Source organism: Phyllostomus hastatus, unplaced genomic scaffold (assembly GCF_019186645.2).
Source record: "Phyllostomus hastatus isolate PE091 unplaced genomic scaffold, TTU_PhHast_1.1 phas_contig_58, whole genome shotgun sequence".
NCBI classification, from domain to species: Eukaryota; Metazoa; Chordata; class Mammalia; order Chiroptera; family Phyllostomidae; genus Phyllostomus; species Phyllostomus hastatus.
Window position 1 is genome coordinate 13,638,753 of NW_025333916.1, and position 10,235 is coordinate 13,648,987.

A 10,235-nucleotide genomic window follows, 5' to 3' on the forward strand; every position below is an offset into this window, starting at 1 on the left:
GTTGAACAACAGAATACTCAGCCAGCATATGTCATGGGAAGCTGAGGAATGCAGAATTTCACTGGATCCTCAGTAGACTCATCATTAGAGCAAAAAGCTAGGTGGTTTTTGCTCAAATGTGTGCACTCCTTTATAATTTCCTTATCTCTACCTTTGACCATCATCATTTTATGTGATGCAATATCATAATAGACTCTGAACTGGTACCCATCCTGAACCCACTTCTACTTCATTCCTCTCTAATCCATTCTTCACATAGGACTCAGAGTTATATTTATAAAATATTAATCATTGTGTATAACTCCCCTACGAACACCTTATTGATGGCTTCTGCTCATACTACTCACTTTGGTCTGTGAGTCAGCATGACAGGCTCTGACTATTCCCCAAGCACCTGTCAAGCCATGTCCCATCTTTCTCCCTGTGCAACATCACTCTGGCCTGCCAGTCCTGGAATGCAACACGTTCTTTCCCATCCTTGGAGACTTTGACCATAATGGTTCCTGAAATAGATACACCACAACTCTTTGTCTGGTAGGTTCTTTCTTATCTTTAGTTCTCTTCAAAATGTCATTTCTCTGAGAGGCCTGTTTTTATGCATTATTTTCTTGTCTCACTAAATAAATTGTAAGTTTTGTAAGGATGAAGAGTAAATCTTTTTCATTAAAGGTCCTCTGCATATAGAATAATTATAGGAAAGAGTAGATGTTTAAAATTATTTGTTCTATAAATAAATAAATAAATAATAAACTTAAGATTTAACTATTTTATCTGATTCACTGGCATACATGATTCATAATTATGAATTTAGCACATATAATAATTAAAACAATGTCATTAAATATGTTATGATTTGTCATTAAACCTACAGAAAAATTATAGTTAGGTTTTCAGAAACCACAGTGACGTATATTCTCCAATATCAGGCTGTTTTTACATGCAAAAACTTGTTTTGACTGAAGAGTCCTTGTTAATCAAAAATTATTAACATATTTAGGATAGTTTATCTTTTTATGATCTATTTATTTATTCCTGGGTAGTCAAGCCTAATAAAATATTTAAGCAAGTTTTTATTAATAAAAAATTAATTTGGATTTTGAGTTATTTAATGAACACTTTTAAACATGCTGTAGACAATTTTAATCTTAATTTAAGCTATAAAATTAATTATCAATGTAACTTTCTTAACCATGTAGCATCTGTATAAAATTAATGACTGTGCACATTATGGTTATTCAGTAATTTGTTTGAAATTGTATATGCTTTTACCAAGGTAGATTTGAAATTTTTAAAGAAATATTTTTTTAAACAAACTCAATCGATTTGAATTCAAGTTTCTTTAATTCATTTATTAGATATGAAACATTGGAAATTTATTTACCATACCTACACCTTAGTTTTCACTTATACAAAACAGATCTAATAACAATACCTGCCTAACAAGGTTGACATCATTATTAAATAAAATATTACATATAAATACTCAGCCTGGGACAAGATTTTTCACATGTTTGTGGGTATTATTATTATTATTCTTATCATCACTCTGAAGCAAATCAAGTGAACTTACAATGAAAATATTCCAGAACCAAAAGGTGAAGGTAAATAAATGCTTTTTTGTGTGCACTTGGTGGTGAACCAAGTTAAAAATTGAATTTAAAACAAAAATACAAAGAGAAATAAAAGGTGATGCTGTCTTATGCTATTTAACATAATGTTGCTCCTATGATTGGTTGTATGTATTGAAAACTCTGGAAAGGTAGCCCTGGCTGGTGTGACTCAGTGGATTGAGCACTGGCCTGAGAACCAAAGGGTCACCAGTTCTATTCCCAGTCAGGGCACATGCCTTAGTTGTGAGCCAGGCCCCTGTAGCGGTTGGGTGAGAGGCAACCAATGGATATTTCTCTTGCACATCTATGGTTTCTCTCCCTCTCTTTCTTCCTCCCTTCTTCTCTGTCTAAAAATACATAAATGCAATCTTTAAAAGAAAAATATAACTCTAAAAAGGAGCAAAATTTTGGAAAAGAGAAAATCTTTACATGTAAAAACGTGTGTGTGTGTGTGTGTATATATATATGTATATATATATATGAGATAATAGTATTACCTTAATAATTTTATTAAAATTATCATGTCTAAAAAGCTCATTTTCATTCTACTATAATAACCTCTGATTTAATAAAGTGCTTTCTTGATTAATATACTCTTGCTGATTTTATTAAGACTGTCTATCATTTCTTTAACTATTGCTTCATGTATGAATGTACTGATGTACATGAAGCAAAAATTGTGTTTCATTGTTTAAAAGTGAGTTTTAACCCAATGTATTGAATACCTACAAAATATTTTATTATTTTCTTAAATATATCATTTTTATATCTCTCACACTTTCAGCAATACCCTATATAAATAAAAACACAAAGCTATCATCTAAAAATTGTGTGTAATTTTAAATTTTATTAATAATTGTATTGATATATTTATGCATATAAATATACATACATACATGTACATATAAACATCATCATATCAATCATGTAGTTCATTCTTTTAATTATAAAAATGGATTTTCAAATATTTTTAAGTTTTGAAATAGTCAGGACTTACATAGAATAAAATATCAATATCTTAGAACAGAATTACTAATTTTAATTTACAAAAATAAGTAATATATGGAGCTTAACTACATGATGTGAATGCCAAATACTACATAAAAAAAAATTCCTCATGTAGTCATTAAGGTACATGAAATATTCATTTACAACTCTTTAAATATTTATTTTGAATGTAATGTATGTCTTCTAGAATTCTACTGTCCTTTTTTAGAACATTGAATTGAAGGGGTAAAACATATTTATAAAGAGTTCATTTGAAATTTTTGAATAAAAAATAATGTTGAACCAATTTTTAAATAACATGTAAATCTAGTTATAATTGTATGACTTTTGCTCAGGTACTTATTACTGTAAAAGATAAATTGTGATTCTAGTTATTAACATTGTTTTCTCAGGAGTTTTGAATACATTTTTAAGATTGCAACAGTAATCAAAGTATAAACAGTTATTGCCTACTGTAGAAAATCAATTTCTGTGCAATTCTAAGAACTTTCCATTAAAAAAAATTGCCAGTTACAACAAATAGAGGTCATATCACATAGATAGAGCTACACTCAGCAATCTTTCTATATTGTTACTCTGTGATATTTGATACTGTGAGGGGTAGAGTGGAAAAAAAAGCTATTCAGTAATAGATGTTTAAACTATTAGTATAAATTTGTTAGAATATTTTTAATTTAAATATACAAATATTTAGTAATACAACTTTAACTAAGGTTGCTCCTATGGTTGTAGTAGTGTGTAGTTGCACTCAATATAGCAAACAAAATTGATAAAAGTAACTTTCCATTAATTTTAAAGGTGAAATTATACTCCACTTTGTATACTTTCATTCCTGAAAAAATATGTTTGGAATTTCATTTTCTGTTAGAATGAGATATTAAAGTTATTTGAGTTAAATCAAATATAAAGAAACTAAATAACATTAAATTCATTGAAATCAGTTATAAGATGTCTTTTTAAAAATAAAATGGTCATTTGTTAGTTAAACTTCTTCCAGGCCAAAATTTAAAAATCCACAATTTATGATTTACTCATACTTTTTTGTTGTTTTTTTGTTGCTGTTCTTTGTTTGTTTTGCAATTCACTTAAGGCTTTAAGTTTACTTTTAATAAGTATGTTTAGAAAATAAGTTTATTCTCTGGTTATCTTTAATAAATTCACTTTATAATAAAATATGTATTTATAAAATTAGATTTTAATGAAATTTTTTCTAATCAGCTTGATTCATTTTATGTATCATACAGCACAAAATAAATGCTCATTAAATAAGGGTAAACATAGTCAGCATGCATGCTTTTTTAGTAATCTCTTCATCTATATTTCTTTATAAAATGATAATGCTATCTTCTTATCATGCACTATTCTATAGTTTTCTATAACACTTGGTACATTCTGAGGTACTATATAATTTGTTCACTGTTTTTATTGTTTATTTTATATCCCTTCTTCACTAGATCTAAATTCAGTGGAGGCAGAGATCTTCACATTCATTGTTCACTGTCATATCTTAGGTGTCTAGAATATCGGTTAAATGTAATTGATGCTTAAATCAAATAATGTAAGTGGCTTTATTCTGACAAAATTTTCGTATCTCCATGAAATAAATGGGTTTTTAGAAATATATTTTTGAAATAATCATAAATATTAGAAAAACTGAACCGACCAATGACATTGAAAAAATTAAAATATCTTTATTTTACTATTCCATCAAATATAATACCAGAGGAATTTGGTAACTGAAACATATTTATTTCAAACTGTGCTAAAACCTTCATTTAACTAACAAAAAATGAATAATAATCACAATAATAACAATTATATTTATGATGACATCAATAATAACATTCAAACCCACATAGACAAGGTAAATGGGAGAACAACAGGAGCTGAGAGATGGCTGTATTATAGAACTAACATTTATGAATAGAAAAGTAAGAAAGCTGAACACTAAGTACCTACAGCTCAGCCATCTCATACGATTTCTCTAACAGCGTTTTATCTAAGGAGATGCCATGGAAGGTGATGAAATGAAAAGAATGGTTGAAGAAACTAGAATCTTTTATGTGTTTTCTTATATGCTGCAGGTAGGTCACTACTCCTCTGAAGTCAGAGGACTGGATGTTTCAGTCCTGAAAAACTACTCCTGTTCTAGAAAATGTGCTCAGGCACAGCTGAGTAACATTCAGAAGAGAAACCAGAAGGAGTGCTAATATGTGCTAATTGGCAAAATCCCACTAGTTGAAAAAATGATTGGGACTCTTTCAGGCCTCTTGAAGTACAAAGAAAGTATATTTGGGAATGCTTAACAATAAACCTTCATTCTCAGGATCGGGATATCAAGAATATAAGCAGTTATCAAGAACATTTAAGTATTTGCTTAGTTTTGTACATTTGGAAGAAAAGCAGAAGGGGCACTAGAAACCAGCAATGATGGAGAACCTGGGCAAGGGGAAGTAAACACTAACTCTAATTTGACTCTGAACCCTAATACAATTCTATAAGAGTTGAATCCTGGATATTTTAGTTTAGCAAAGTGTCAGTTCTCATTCTGATGCACAGATTCAATTCAATCCCTGTCAAAATCCTAGCAAGTTCTTTTATGGGTATCATAAAGTGATTTTAAAGTGTATATGGAGAGGCAAAAGACCCAAAATATTAAACCACAATATTAAAAAAAACAAAGTTACAAGACTGCATTTATCTGACTTCAAGATTTACTCTAACACTGTAGTAACCAAGACACTCTGTTGTTAGTGAAAGATTAAACAAATAGGTCAATGAAACAGAATACAGAGCTCAGAAATAAAGCCACAAAAATATTGTTAACTGATATTTTACAAAGGAAGACAGTCTTTTCAACAAATTGTTCTAGAAAAACCATACATTCACACGTAAATACAAAACTGTAAACCATCTAGGAGATAATGTAGGGAAAATCTAGATGACCAAGGTTTTGGCAATGATTTTTCAGACATGACACCAAAGGCATGATCCATGAAAGAGAATTGAGATGATGAACTTTTTTTTTTAATTTTAAAACTTCTGTCAAGAGAATAAGGAGACAGTCATAAAATGGGAAAAAATATTTACAAAACACATTTCTGAAAAAGCACTGTTATCCAAAATATATAAGACATTTTAAAATTCAGCAATAAGAAAACAAAGAATCTGATTATAAATGGGCAAAAGGTCTGGACAGTTCACCAAAGAAGATGGACAGATGGCTAATATGTATATAAAAAGATGCATGACTTATAAGTCATTAGGAAATTACAAATAAAAACAATAAGATACCACTACATACCTATTAGAGTGGCTAAAATGCAAATCACTGGCAATAGGTAATAGTGGTAAGGATGTGAAGCAAGAGAAACTTCCATTTCTAGTTTTGTGGTACAACCACTTTGGAAGACAGTTTGGTGGTTTCTTACTACACTGAACATACTCTTCCCATATGACCCAGCAATCCTGCACTGTGATATTTACATAAATAGGTTGAAAACTTATGTCCACACAAAAGTCTACACACATGCATTTATAGCAACTTTACTCATAATTGAAAAAAAAATGAAAGTAGGAAAGATGCCCTTCAGTAACTGAATGGAAAACTAAATTTTAGTACATACAGACAATCGAATGTTATTCAGCACTAATCTATTATTCAGAGCTATCAAACCATGAAAAGACATGGAAAAAAAACTTAAATGCTTTTTATTAAGTAATCAATCATATTACATGAACTATTGAGGGCACAAGATACTAATTACTGGGGAACTAGATCAGCAGAACACACTGCTTCAGTTACCACAACACCAGGCCTCAGGCAGGGTTTTACTTCAGGAAACCATAGCAGATAAAACCAGGGATCTGGCTTTCATGATCACCAATATGGTGATTCAGCTTCTTTTTGTCTCTATCTGTTCCTATAGTCAATATGAACTGCTGCTTCTGTGTTTTTGATTTACATTTAAACTAGCAGAAATAAAGTGCATTTGAATCTATAACTGTGGAAATAAAGCATGCAGATACACTAGTCATAAGCTCCTGAACTAGTCTATTAATGTGTAAAAGCTCTGCCAAATGGCATATTTTCTTGGTCTACTAAATAATTATATAAGTAATCTTCCTCTAACAACCCTGATAAGCATTTAGCCTAGATCCAGACTTCATGAAATTCATGTACACTGGTTTACTGCTCAACTATCTTGCTACAACTTTAGTGTCCACCTAAGCTGTTTTCTATTTTTAAGCTATCAGAGACTGTTTAACACAAGAGGTATATTAGGAAAGTAGGGTAGCAGTGCCAAAGTCCACGTGGAGAGAATCATGACATTCTTCAACTGCTTTAATTCTATATGAAAAATAGAAATAGAAAAAACTTACTATAATTTAAAATTGCAATTTGTCATATATGTATCTTTAAAAATTGCCCTTATTAGATTGCTATGAATTCCTTTGTGTTGGTACACTGGTGTGTGGTCACTTCATTTACTGACAATCATGTGCATGTGTGCATTCACACCCATGTTTTTATACATAAAATAACATTAAGACTAAATATTGAACTTGAATACTTGCATTGCAAATGCTGAGAAAAATAATGACTTCTTTGTGTCATGTATTGTACCATAATGTGCATTTCATGCTCAGAAAATTAAAAATAATAATAATAAAATTTATGGAATAAACATGGTCACAGAGGGGAGGCTGGTAGCAGGAGTACTGAGCCCAGTAATAATAATTGATGTAATCTAGTTTCTGAATGAACATGTAATTTTCTGTCTCTTTTGTCCCCAGGAGACTCTTAAAATTATTAGATGAAGTCTCTCACAGAACTCCAAGGATATGTAAATGAGAGGATTTATAGTGGAAGTTTGATGGAAGTGATGGGTCAGTGCACATCTGGGAGAAAAGCATAAAAGAACAGTCAGCTTGAAGTGTTTTATTTTTTATTTAATAGCCTTTATTTGCGCCTTTATTAAATCTGAATTGAGTGGTTAACTCACCCTAAGGACAAGAGTCACCAGCCCTCAGGGAAACATCTGTCCCAAAGAGGGGACAGCCTGAGGGTCTACTTTGGGGAGATTGATAAAGAAATGAAAAAGCTCAAAACCGGTAGGTAGTCCAGGCCTTGCTCTGTATATTTGTACACCATGCCTGGACTTTGCCCACCACTCAGTGTCCTTTCCTACCACTGAGGGTAATTTCTGGTATCTCTACACACTGTGCACTCACATACTAGGACACCATTGGAGTTCATATCCCGGTTCTCAGTACAATACTTTTAAGTACCTACCTAAATACTTTTGGGCAAACTGGAAAAGAAAGATGAAAAAGAAAGAACATTGTTTTAATAGAGATTTAAAATAAATGTTGAAAAGATATCAAGACAGGCATCATGGGGTGGGTGCTGGTAAGGGAAGCTGGGGAGAGTTTACAGTTTTTCTGGATAATTACAGAAACCTAAAACTCAACAGAGAGGAAAGGCATACCTAACAGCAGCCTTGACTAAACACAGCATGTGTGCATGCTGTGTAACTACAAATGAGTCAGGGGTATTAGGATGCTGGATATATCCAGGGAAACAATTGCAAATGAGTCTGAAAAATAGCTTCAAGTTAAATTAATAAAGCCCTAAATGGCAGACTCAGGAGTTTGTAATAAATAGAGTATCATTGATAAAATTTAATTAAAAGACCATTACAGCCATAAATGAATCTTGAAAATGCATTTCTGACAATACATAAAAGATGAATGGGAACAAAAGAGGTAGAGACTGAGATTGTATGAAATGAGGAGGCCTGAGTATGCCTTGGAAGTGAGGAAAGAAGCAAAGGGTGGAGTAGGCAGAACTTGAAAGGATTGGGTTGGAAGACAAAGGAGGTTAAAGGGCCAGAGTTTAAGTTCATGTTTCTACTATTTGTGTATGAAGCTATCACTAAAATAGTCAGTATAGATATAGGAATAAGGAAAGGAAAATAAGAAATTTATTTATTATACTTTGTCAGATTACATTGCACTGAAATGAAACTTTGAGGAATTTTTATTGTCTGAAACTGACTAAAATAACCCTCTGAAATGTCATTATAACAACAACAACAAATCAGAAAAATGCCACTCTTAACTGGGCATAACGATATTATGTAATTTGTTGTTGTTATTATTTTGCAGTCACTCGATGTTAAACCTTGACATTTTATTCACCTCCAGCTTTGTCTACTTTTATGATACCTTAACTCTTTTAACTGGCACAGAATTTGTTAAGGTCAAGCACATGACTTTTAATAGCATTATGTAAAGTTTATTAAATCTCAGGTTTAAGTAAGAGTGCATTGCTAAAGCAAAAAATTTATAAATTAATTATTTTCTATAAATAGAACCAAAATATAAAAACCTTAGCCCTGACCAGGTAGCTCAATTTGTTGGAGCATTGCCTTGATGTGCCAAGGTTGTGGGTTTGGATTCAATCTCCAGTCTGGGCACATGCAAGAGTCAGCCAATGAATGCATAAATGGATGGAACAATAAATCAATGTCTCTCTCTCTCCCTCTCTCTCTCTCCTCTACCTCCTTCTCTCTCTCTAAAAATAAATAAGTAAATTTTTGTAAAAAATTAAAAAAAATAAAGGCCTTGAGGTACAAAGGGTCAATATCTGAACTTTTTCACATTAACATGGCTTGGAAGAATCACTATATTTTTTTCACTTTTTTCACCTGAAAGGAAAGTACTACATTCATACCCAGAGACATGCTATCTGGATCTATTATTATAGTTGCACTCCTAACATACACTTTATTATTAATAATTAAAACTTTTTTTAATTTTAATTATTAGAAACTTCTATTTTAAGTGAGGAAAATAAATTCATGAACATGATTAGATTTTGGATAAAGAACTTACCTGAAGCTGTGGGATATGAAACATTTGTTTAAAAATTATAGCCAGGAAACAGAAATAATGTACTCAGTTGCTACAGAAGAATAGATAGGCACTGTCTGAAAATAAACTCTTAAATATTCAAGAACAATTAGACAACCACAAATATAGAAGTCTTTGGTAAGAACTTTCTCTCTGTTTGTCTGTCTCTCTGTAAAATGCAATTCTTTTCACATAGTCATCTTTTCATATGAAACAGGGAACAAATGATCAATTTGGAAAAATTTTATTGATTGGCCTGATCTTCAAAATGGAATGCTATATAACTAGTACCCTTATTATTTAAGTCAATTCACTAGCATCACAATGTGATGTTAAACTCAGAGGACAAATAGTATAGATGCAATGAGCCCATTTCATCAATATGTATATGTAGATTTATATGTGAATACTTTGATAGGAGTGCACCAAACAGTTATGCTTTGTATGGCTTGAGAATACGAATTTTTATTTTATATTTTAGAATTTTTTTAAAGGTTTTATTTATTTATTTTTTAGAGAGAGAAGGGAGAGAGAAAGAGAGAGAGAGAAACATCAATGTGCGGTTGCTGGGGGTCATGGCCTGCAACCCAGGCATGTACCCTGACTGGGAATCGAACCTGCGACACTTTGGTTCGCAGCCTGCGCTCAATCCACTGAGCTACGCCAGCCAGGGCAGTATATTTTAGAATTTTTGTTACA